Here is an 11,323-nt window from a genome sequence, read left to right as displayed (position 1 = left end):
TTGCTTTCCTTTTCCAAACACAACTAATCAAAATGCTACACTTATTCACCAGGTCACACACACACTCCTCACATGTGCAAACACTAATGGCTTCACTGATCACGAACCAATCACTGCTTTCCTGTAGTATTGGCCTATAAATAGGTCAGAGGTTACCTGTTTTGAACAATGGATGCCAACAATGGACAGAGAGCAAGAGGAGTAGGAGGGAGAGGAAGAAGAGGACGAGGGCGAGGGCAAAGAAGAGAAGGAAGGAGAGCCATCTTTGATGAGATTAGGGCAACACTTCTTGGTCATGTGATCAACCACGGTTTAGACCATGAGAGAGGCTGGACTGAGAGTCCAGCACAACTTGAGTCGATTTACAGTGGCGTCCATAATTCGAACATTCAGAAATGAGAACAGGTATGCAACTATCTAATGACTATTTTAGCATTACAGTAATGTACTGTAAAATACGTATGACTGCATAGTATTGCATAAACATTTGTAACTCTAAGCCATCCATTTACTGTACTGCATTGAATGAATGAGGTTGGTTATCATGCTGTACTAAAAAATGTTGTACATTGTTTACAGTTTGAATTCTGTACAGAGTGGAGAGGCAAAGACATGATGGAGGATGAGGACAGATGTACAAGAGAATGCAATTATAAATATGGTTTTGGCCAACAATGCAATTAGGATTCGAGAGATAAGAGACCATATCTTGAATAATGACACCATATTTAACAACATCAATGATGTAAGCCTGTCGACCATACAACGCATCCTCCAACAGCACCGAGCGACGATGAAACAACTTTACAAGGTGCCATTTGAGAGAAACTCTGACAGAGTCAAGAATATGTGACATGACTTTGTAGATGTATGTATGCAACACTAATTCCAGTACTTCAGACATACCATATTTACTCATCTGTATATCCTTTTGTCCGTTACAGAGAGTATTGGAGTTGGATGCCCATGTAATTGACTTCAACCTCACCAAAACCAGGTGCCGCGGAAGAAATGTAATAGGACCGAGGGCAGCGTGTGGGTAATATAACTATGTGTGCTGCCATCACTCAAATGGGGTCACTCAAACACCGGCCATATGCTCACTTTTCTGGATGCAATTTACACAATGCTTGTCCCTGATCCAGATCAGGAGCCTGCTAGATTTGTGGTTTTATGGGACAATGTTAATTTTCACCGGGGGGTTCTGATCCTAAACTGGTTTGCCACCCATCCACAATTTGTAGTTTTGTACCTACCCTCATATTCACCTTTCTAAATCCCATAGAGGAATTCTTCTCAGCCTTGCACTGGAAAGTGTATGATCGCCAACCCTATGCCCGCATACCGCTTCTCCAGACAATGGAGGACGCATGTGGGGACAGAGGTTGCCTCTGTCCAAGGTTGGATACGCCATGGTAGGAGATACTTCCTTCGATGTTTGGCAAGAGAAACGGAGAAAACGTATCTTGTGATGTGGACAAAGTATCGTGGCCAGACCCAGGCCGGAGAAGAGATGAAGCGTAGCTTATTACTGGTGACTGTCCCCCCCCCCCCCTACCAATTCCTGGACTGCCCCCCCCGAGACCCCACACACACAATTGTGTTCTGTACTGTATTCTAAAGAATATACTTTTGGTTTACATATGTTTATGGTTTTGTTGTATGCTACTGTATACAACAGTAATGTTTAGCCTAATAAATATTATGTTTCTACAGTGTACTTGTTACCCCTCTCAGCAGATTACTTTCACTGTAGAACATTGTATTGAAATGTCGATATAAGCCTATGAAAGACCAAAGAGTTTAAGATTTAACAACAGTGTTTACATGGTATATCCAAAAATGTAATATTATGAAAGCAGTGTTTGCCATTTGATGCAAATGCTTCATTCTGACATGTGTTTATGGCATTTTCAATGCAGTGTTACATTTTGAAGGAGATTTTGCATTTTGTGTGTGCAGTTTTGAAAAATGGAGACGGTTTTGAAATACGCGTGTAAGCAGTTGAAAAAACTGTAAACAAATTAAAGACAATGCTACCAAATACTAAGTGAGTGTATGTAAACTTCTGACACACTGGGAATGTGATGAAAGAAATAAAAGCTGAAATAAATCATTCTCTCTACTATTATTCTGGCATTTCACATTCTGAAAATAAAGTGGTGACCCTAACTGACGTTAGACAGGGAATATGTACTAGTATTACAGTTTTTCTCAATTGCTAAAACACCATTTCTGAAACCTTGCTCCATTTCCTGAAAACATTAAACACAAAACCTCATCTTCAAGCACTATTTACATAGCCTCTGACTCCTCTCGCAAAATGAAACATTCACCTTAAAACAGTTTTACCTGTGTTCAAAATCAAACACTGCTCTCAACTCATAAACCAAGTACTCAAAATGATATACATTCTCAAGCAGTCAGTAAACAATTCCCCGAAAAATAGAAAACCTATTGTTCAAAACACAATTCTCAGGGAGAAATACATTTTTAATCATTTTTTTTATTTTTCTGTCATTGTCTTTTGATGAATGAAAACATGTTCTATCAAAGAAGTTCAAAATTTATCAGAAATTACTACTCTGCTTTGCTCTTTGCAATTTTGTTTTTGTTTTTTCCTCCTTGTACCACTATTTTTACAGTACTCTACCCTGCATCTCACAAACTTGTCCTTTGTCTCTGTGATACTGTAATTCTTGTTCTTTGTTGATATGAACCTGCAACCAGTCAAAATCTATTGAGCAGTACTGTTAGTAAATGGAAAGCACAATGTTCAGGGCCATACAATTTGTCCATTGTACAGTATACAGCCTACAATGCACTGTACTACAGTATACAATACTAAAAGGGACAAAAATCAAAGGAGTAAACGTGGTCAATGTGCTTCTTCTTGTCTTTGGGCTGGGTCAGGCCAGAGCACTTTGTCGACATCACAAGCAAGAAAAAACTCCTCAATCGGATTCAGGAAAGGCGAATATGGAGGGAGGTACAAGTTCATAAACTGCCCATTGATGTTAAACCATTCCCTTACCCGAGCAGCTCATTGGAAACTGACATTGTCCCACACTATCACATAGGTGGGAATGGGATTCTCATTTAGCTCTTGACCCTGCTGCTCTTGAACCTGCTGCTCAAATAAAATATCTCTTAGCTTGGCAATACATCTTAGAAGGTGCTGGGTGTTATATGGCCCGTGTGTAACATGGTGATGTAGAACACCATGGTTGCTGATAGCAGCACAGATTGGGACATTGCCACCTCGTTAACCAGGGACTTCAACAATGGCCTGCTGTCCAAATGTTTCGGCCTCTCCTTCTCCTCTTTGTTAGATTGAAGCCTGCTTCATCAACAAAGATGAACTCATGGGGTCTGTCCAAGGATTCCAAGTCAAATATTGTCTGTCTAGAAATACAATATACTGTTTGTAGGATTTTGTAAGTCGTACAGAGACAGTACAAGTAGGCTTCTGATTCATATACATTGTATGTACTGAAGAGTAATGTCATTCACATAGTATGTGTTAGTACTGCAGATAATCAAATCAAATCAAATGTATTTATATAGCCCTTCGTACATCAGCTGATATCTCAAAGTGCTGTACAGAAACCCAGCCTAAAACCCCAAACAGCAAACAATGCAGGTGTAAAAGCACGGTGGCTAGGAAAAACTCCCTAGAAAGGACAAAACCTAGGAAGAAACCTAGAGAGGAACCGGGCTATGTGGGGTGGCCAGTCCTCTTCTGGCTGTGCTGGGTGGAGATTATAACAGAACATGGCCAAGATGTTCAAATGTTCATAAATGACCAGCATGGTCAAATAATAGTAAGGCAGAACAGATGAAACTGGAGCAGCAGTAAATGTTTACAGTAAATGTTCCTGAATGTACACTAACTTGCACATACTGAGCTCGCAGTTCTTTCACCCTTGGTGAGTTGTGCTCAAAAGGTACTCTGTATACTTGTTTAATTCGCATCCTGTTATGATGGAGGACACGGTCAACTGTGGAAATGCTCACACTGTCGATTCCTTGGAATTATCTTGAAGGACCATGCCAACTTTAACGGCCTCTTGCTCCCGAGTGAATATAGCTGTCCTTCCACCTGCATGTGGCAGCCTTACAATTCTACAAAAAGTAGTTGAGCAGTTACAACACATATTCATGTAGTACAATACATAGTGATTAACTTTACAAATGTCTATTGAAACAGCTGCATATAGTGTAGCACAGTAAATTTGCAATTACAAAAATACAGTAGTACACTGTACCTGTTCTCTTCTCTGAATGTCCTTACTATGGTCGACACAGAAAATCGGCTCAAATTGGGTTGCACTCTAAGTCCATGGACAAGAACATTGTCTTTAACTGTTGCTCGAATTTCTTCAGATATTTGCACTCTTTGTCTTCCTCTTCCTCTTCGTCCTCCTCTTCGTCGCCCACCTCGCATACGCCCTCGCCCTCTCACATTGTTTCTTCTATCCATTCTCAGGCTTTCTCTTTCCCATCTTCAACAACCTGTTTGCTCTCTGAACTGCTTGGTTGTATAGCATCATTTGAAAGAGGTTAAATCAATTTTGAGTGGTTGTGTTCAATCAATGACATGTAATTGTCTATTCGTATTTGATTGTTGCCACTTGTGTTTACCAGTATGGATGACATGTGCATTAGAGTGCAGAATGTGTTTTGAGATGTGTTTAGAGTTTTGCTGAGAAGTCTAAGTGAGATCTGCAAATTGTGTTTTACCATGTGAAATGGTTTAAGGTATTGACAACAGAGTGCATAATTAGCAAAATGAGACCAGGCAACTGAGAACTTTGTTCAGCCAATGGGTTTTGTGTTTTAGTAATTGAAAAAAACTGTAAACGTCAGGAATTGTGAAACTGAGTTTAAATGTACTTGGCTAAGGTGTATGTAAACTCCCGACTTCAACTGTAGCGCCATTCTTGTGTAGGTTATTCCTCGTGTTACTATTTTTTTAAACAATTGTTTAACTCTGCATCATTGGAAAGGGCTCGTAAGCAATCAATTCACAGTAAAGTCCACACCTGCTGTATGCAGCACGTGATAAAATAAAAGGTTATTTGATTATTTAGAATAGTATTTGGTCATGTGGCCAACTCTACCTCTAATCACAGTTCTCCCTCCAATTCCTCCGCGGAAGAGGAGAAATTTGAAAAATCCTAGCCGCCTGATCCCTACGGAATGGATTCTAATAAAGAAGGAGGTAGTGCCAGTAATTTGCAACAAAAGGTTTTCCCAAGCGATCATAACAATGCCACGTCAATGCATTGGTATGGTGGATATGTCTGGGACCAAGAGATTGACTAGCTGATTCCCACTCCAGGCATGCACTGTGCCCTCCAATACAGACCTGCGTTCAAATACTATTGCAAATGATTTCAAACGCTTAATCTGTGCTTTATTGAGCTTGTCTGGCTTAATGGACCAATAGGATAGTCCCAAAACTACAACCCCCGCCCATCTGTCACTCCAGGCATGTTGCAGCAAACTAAGTATTTGAAAAAATTTTAGTATTTGAACCCAGGGCTGCTCTACGGACATACTGTAATGGTGTTAGAGTGGTAAGTAAAGGTGTTAATGTGGCAAGTAAAATTCTGTATTATACAATACAGTTACCTACTGTAATATATAGTATCAGTCAAATGTTTGGACACACCTACTCATTCAAGGGTTTTTCTTTATTTTTATTTTTTTCTATATATATATTAAAACAAATAAACGTCCTCTGTCAACTGCGTTTATTTGAGATTCTTCAAAGTAGCCACCCTTTACCTAGATGACAGCATTGCACACTCTTGGCATTCTCTCAACCAACTTCAATAGGAATGCTCTAATGCTCTTCCAAACAGTCTTGAATGAGATCCCACTTATGCTGAGCACTTGTTGGCTGCTTTTCCTTCACTCTGCGGTCCAACTCATCCCAAACCATCTCAATTGGGTTGAGGTCGGGTGATTGTGGAGGCCAGTTCATCTGATGCAGCACTCCATCCTCAGTCAAATAGCACTTACACAGCCTGGAGGTGTTTTGGGTCACTGTCCCATTGAAAAACAAATGATAGTGGGACAAAGCGCAAACCAGATGGGATGGCGTATCACTGCAGAATATTGTGCTAGCCATGCTGGTTAAGTGTTCCTTGAATTATAAATAAATTACAGACAGTGTCACCAGCAAAGCACCCCCCACACCTTCACACCTCCATGCTTGACGGTGGGAACCACACATGCAGAGATCATCTGTTCACATACTCTGTGTCTCACAAAGACACGACGGTTGGAACCAAAAATCTCAAATTTGTACTCATCAGACCAAAGGAGAGATTTCCACCAGTCTAATGTCCATTGCTAGTGTTTCTTGTCCCAAGCAAGTCTCTTCTTATTATTGGTGTCCTTTAGTAGTTGTTTATTTGCTGCAATTTGACCATGAAGGCCTGAGTCATGCAGTCTCCTCTGAACATTTGACGTTACGTGTCTGTTATTTGAACTCTGTGAATTTGGGTTGCAATCTGAGGGGCAGTTAACTCTAATGATCTTATCCTCTGCAGCAGAGGTAACTCTGGGTCTTCCTTTCCTATGGCGGTCCTCATGATTACGAGTTTCATTATAGTGCTTTTTGCAACTGCAATTTTCAGGATCGACTGACCTTCATGTCTTAAAATAGTTCACTGTCGTTTCTCTTTGCTTATTTGAGCAGTTCTTGCCATAATATGGACTTGGTATTTTACCAAATAGGGCTATCTTCTGTGTACCACCCCTACCTTGTCACAACACAACGGATGATCTCAAATACATTAAAGCTAGTGAGGGGGTAAGAGTCCAGCTTCAGAGATTTTTGCAGTTCGTTCCAGTCATTGGCAGCAGAGAACTAGAAGGAGAGGCGGCCAAAGAAGGAATTGGCTTTGGGGGTGACCAGCGAGATATACCTGCTGGAGCACGTGCTACGGGTGGGTGCTGCTATGGTGACCAGTGAGCTGAGATAAGGCGGGCTTTACCTAGCAGAGACTTGTAGATGACCTGGATCCAGTGGGTTTGGCGATGAATTTGAAGCGAGGGCCAGCCAACGAGAGCATACAGGTCGCAATGGTGGGTAGTATATGGGGCTTTGGTGACAAAACGCATGGCACTGTGATAGACTGCATCCAATTTGTTGAGTAGAGTGTGGGAGGCTATTTTGTAAATGACATCGCTGAAGTTGAGGATCGGTAGGATGGTCAGTTTTACGAGGGTATGTTTTGCAGCTTGATTGAAGGATGCTTTGTTGCGAAATAGGAAACCGATTCTAGATTTAATTTTGGATTGGAGATGTTTAATATGAGATTTGACCGAGAGTTTACAGTCTAACCATACACCTAGGTATTTGTAATTGTCCACATATTCTAAATCAGAACCGTCCAGAGTAGTGATGCTGGACGGGCGGGCATGTGCGAGCAGCGAACGGTTGAAGAGCATGCATTTAGTTTTACTTGTATTTAAGAGCAGTTGGAGGCCACGGAAGGAGAGTTGGAATGGCATTGAAGCTCATCTGGTGGTTAGTTTACACAGTGTCCAATGAACGGACAGATGTTTTCAGAATGGTGTCGTCTACATAGAGGTGGATCAAAGAATCATCAGCAGCGAGAGCGACATAATTTATGTATATATCATACATTTACAATTTATGTTTTTAAATGTATACATTTAAAACATTCATTAAAGCAAAATGACTGCCCCGCCACTTATTTTGTATACAATTTTGGGATGGGTTAGATGGGTTAGATTCCTATATCCCAGACTGTAGCTTTAATGTATTCCCCTATAGATACACTACAACCAACCACAGAAAGACAAATTGTTTCCTCAGGTATATAAAAGCATAAGGAAGCACAAAGAGTACAGCCATCCAAGTGTGTGTTTGCTCAGGTTGAGGCAAGGCCAGCCCTGAAGTGGAGAGGACTGTAGGTTCATGTCATGAGAAGTACATACACCTGGGTAGAGGAGAATGATTCATGATTCATGAGTCCTTGCACACCTGCTCTCTGTTTGGTCAATAGTGCCATGTTTCTCCTGGAAACCACAGGTACAATGTTATCGCTACCCTGGCAAAAAGTCCCAGTCCTTATCTCGTATTGGCTCTGATTGCACCCATTTGGGTCAATTAGGAGTTCTCTCCATCTCGGAGTGTGCGGTTCCTGCTCGGCAGAAGCAGGCCACTGAATAGCTGCTCCGGTTCCTGTGATGTTCAGGCAGGGAGGCCATCAGGTGAGTTAAGAGTTCAGCAAATATCACGAGGCATGTTGTGCTGTGGGCTCACTCCCACACGTGGCTGGTTGGATGGTGTGTGTGTGTCTTGGGGAGGGGGGGGGGGGTGGTATTGTTGGACATGGCATAATGTGACCTTAAAAACTGCAATGTTGATAGATACTGTATTACAATGCATAACTGTAAATTCTCACTATGTCACGCCTGGTCCTGCTCTCTGTCGCTCGAGTTTGCCAGCCATTCATTACGCACACCTGTTACCATCATTAAGTACAGCAGCACTTATTGGATGCACCTGGACTCCTTCCCGTTGTTGATTGCCCCGTCTATAATTGTCTGCTCCCCCGGTTGTTCCCTGTGTCTGCATTGGTGCCGTTATTTTTCCCATCCAGACGTTATTCCTGTCCTGTTCATGTCCGTTGTTCATGAAATGTTCTCCCTGTACCTGCTTCCTGTCTCCAGCATCGATCCTCACACTATGACTGCAGTGCCACTTACAAAACAGTTATTTTCATACAGTATATTGTTATAGTTTCGTATGAGACCTGCACACTGCCTACATCACCAATACCCATCCTGTGTAAGCACATTTTTCAGAGGAGAGGCAGCCTGGCCCTGTTTTCCACAGTGGGCCCTGCCATGTATCAGCTCTAGCCCCACTGAGGCTTACTATTGTGGGTGAGAGAAGGCCCTGTGTGCGCGCACACCTGCACGCACACACACGTACACACACCTCCAATGTGTTTTCCTTGGACAGGTTCACTGCGCACCAGGGCTTCACCATCGTGATGAAGCACAGTCCAGCCATTACCGTGGCCACTGGAAACACTGACAAACCAAGACACGGCCCTGTCCTGGGTTACCTAAACACATATCATACACACACACACATACATTCCATATGAAACCACTTATTTTCAATTTCTCAAAAAGTTTCATTGATCTATTAATTGCTAGAATTTCGCTCAATGCCAGTTTGAGAGCATTCTACCCTACTCAACTTTGTATGACTTTTTCTTTATCCCATACCCACCTGAGATGGAGCGAGAAAAATCAATGAAAGTGAGACATTTTTAGTTTTAAAAAGTCACATGAATGGTGCAGACTCTTTTGCTGGAAAAAGTACTTTTCACTATTTAAACAGGTGTGCCATGCACAGTCTCAAGTTGACCTAACGAAGATCCTATGCAGTGGGATCAAAATGTTGTCTGTTTTGTGCATGTTGAATGAATCACTAGGGAGCTTTACGGACTTCATTCATCTAAGACAATATTCGATCTCATAAGGGATTTTAACAAAGGAGTTGAGAAATAATAGTTTTCCCTTGATGTAACATGTGAGCAAGCGAGGAGAGGGTGTGTCCGAGGGCTGGAGATTACTGTAGGTGTGATATAAATCAGAGAGGTGTTAATCAAGAGGGAGCGAATTCATCTCATGTGTGTGTGTGTCATACTCCACCTCATCTCCCCCAGCACTGTGGAGTGTCATTCCCTGACAGGCCCGGGAACAAGGAGCGTTCCAGAAGAATCCTGGAAAACCAGGACACTAACCAGTGGCACTAGTCAGAGGGATGACTGGCCACAGAGGCCTCGGTAATAAAATCTGTTTTATGAGAGACCTGGTCAATATTGAAGTTCTTCTCTTTGCTGCAGCAGTAGTTGTGTGGTATGATGTGGATGTGTTTTAGCGTCTTGAGTTGTGTCTACACTTGACACTTCTGCTATCAGAATACGAAGATGAGTCTAGATGCACAAAAGTCGCTTTGTGGTCTGATTGTGTTCAGATCTGGCCGACCACTACAGGAGGTTGTCAGGGATGCATTGTGTCTGGACTCAATCAGGCAACCGAAAGTACATACAGTGGGCGACATCATCAGCACTCTCCAGAAAACGTATGTTTTTTCATTATAGCGTGTGAGGAACGTGTTTGCTGGCCTAATATTTAGAAAAAGGTTTTTGTTTGGCTAGAGGTATGCAAACACGTTTGCTAGCAGGGTAGTATCGTCTTGAGTTGTGGTACGTGTTTGATCTTACTATTCGTATCTCAGACCCATTTGCTTGGCTAACTAACATTGAACCAAGTTAGCTTGGTTACTTGACTGAGTTGGGATTATGGTTAATTGTTTAGCTAGCTACCGAGCTACATATCATATATTTATAGCCTCAAGCTCATTACCATAACGCAACGTTAACTATTCACGAAAATCGCAAATGAAATGAAATAAATATATTTCCTCCCAAGCTTAGCCTTTTGTTAACAACACTGTCATCTCAGATTTTCAAAATATGCTTTTCTACCATAGCTAAACAAGCATTTGTGTAAGAGTATTGATAGCCTAGCATAGCATTAAGCCTAGCATTCAGCATGCAACATTTTCACAAAAACAAGAAAAGCATTCAAATAAAATAATTTACCTTTGAAGAACTTCAGATGTTTTCAATGAGGATACTCTCAGTTAGATAGCAAATGTTCAGTTTTTCCAAAAAGATTATTTGTGTAGGACAAATCGCTCCGTTTTGTTCATCACGTTTGGGGAAGAAAAAACCCGAAAATTAAGTCATTACAATGCAAACATTTTCCAAATTAACTCCATAATATCGACAGAAACATGGCAAACGTTGTTTAGAATCAATCCTCAAGGTGTTTTTCACATATCTATCGATAATAAATCATTCGTGGCAGTTAACTTTCTCCTCTGAAGAAAATGGAACGCGCATGGAGCTGGAGATTACGCAATAATTTCGACAGAGGACACCGGGCGGACACCTGGTAAATATAGTCTCTTATGGTCAATCTTCCAATGATATGCCTACAAATACGTCAAAATGCTGCAGACACCTTGGGGAAACGACAGAAAGTGCAGGCTCATTCCTGGCGCATTAACAGCCATATAAGGAGACATTGGAACACAGGGCATTCAAAATCTGGACCATTTCCTGTATGAAATTTCATCTTGTTTTCGCCTGGAGCATCAGTTCTGGGGCACTCACAGATAATATCTTTGCAGTTTTGGAAACGTCAGAGTTTTTTATTTCCAAAGCTGTCAATTACATGCATAGTCGAGCAT

At 41.6% G+C, this 11,323-nt stretch overlaps 1 long non-coding RNA gene across 1 annotated transcript; it reads left to right on the top strand.

Annotated features, from left to right (window-relative positions):
* The first annotated feature begins 232 nt into the window (after positions 1–232).
* LOC123989586 lies at positions 233–1,032 on the top strand. The gene is made up of 3 exons (XR_006830578.1): positions 233–405; positions 580–811; positions 945–1,032. It is a non-coding gene; the product is annotated as an uncharacterized LOC123989586 (long non-coding RNA).
* Positions 1,033–11,323: the final 10,291 nt, after the last annotated feature.

Source organism: Oncorhynchus gorbuscha, linkage group LG11, assembly GCF_021184085.1.
Source record: "Oncorhynchus gorbuscha isolate QuinsamMale2020 ecotype Even-year linkage group LG11, OgorEven_v1.0, whole genome shotgun sequence".
NCBI classification, from domain to species: domain Eukaryota; kingdom Metazoa; phylum Chordata; class Actinopteri; order Salmoniformes; family Salmonidae; genus Oncorhynchus; species Oncorhynchus gorbuscha.
This window is presented reverse-complemented; position numbering and strand designations above follow the sequence as displayed.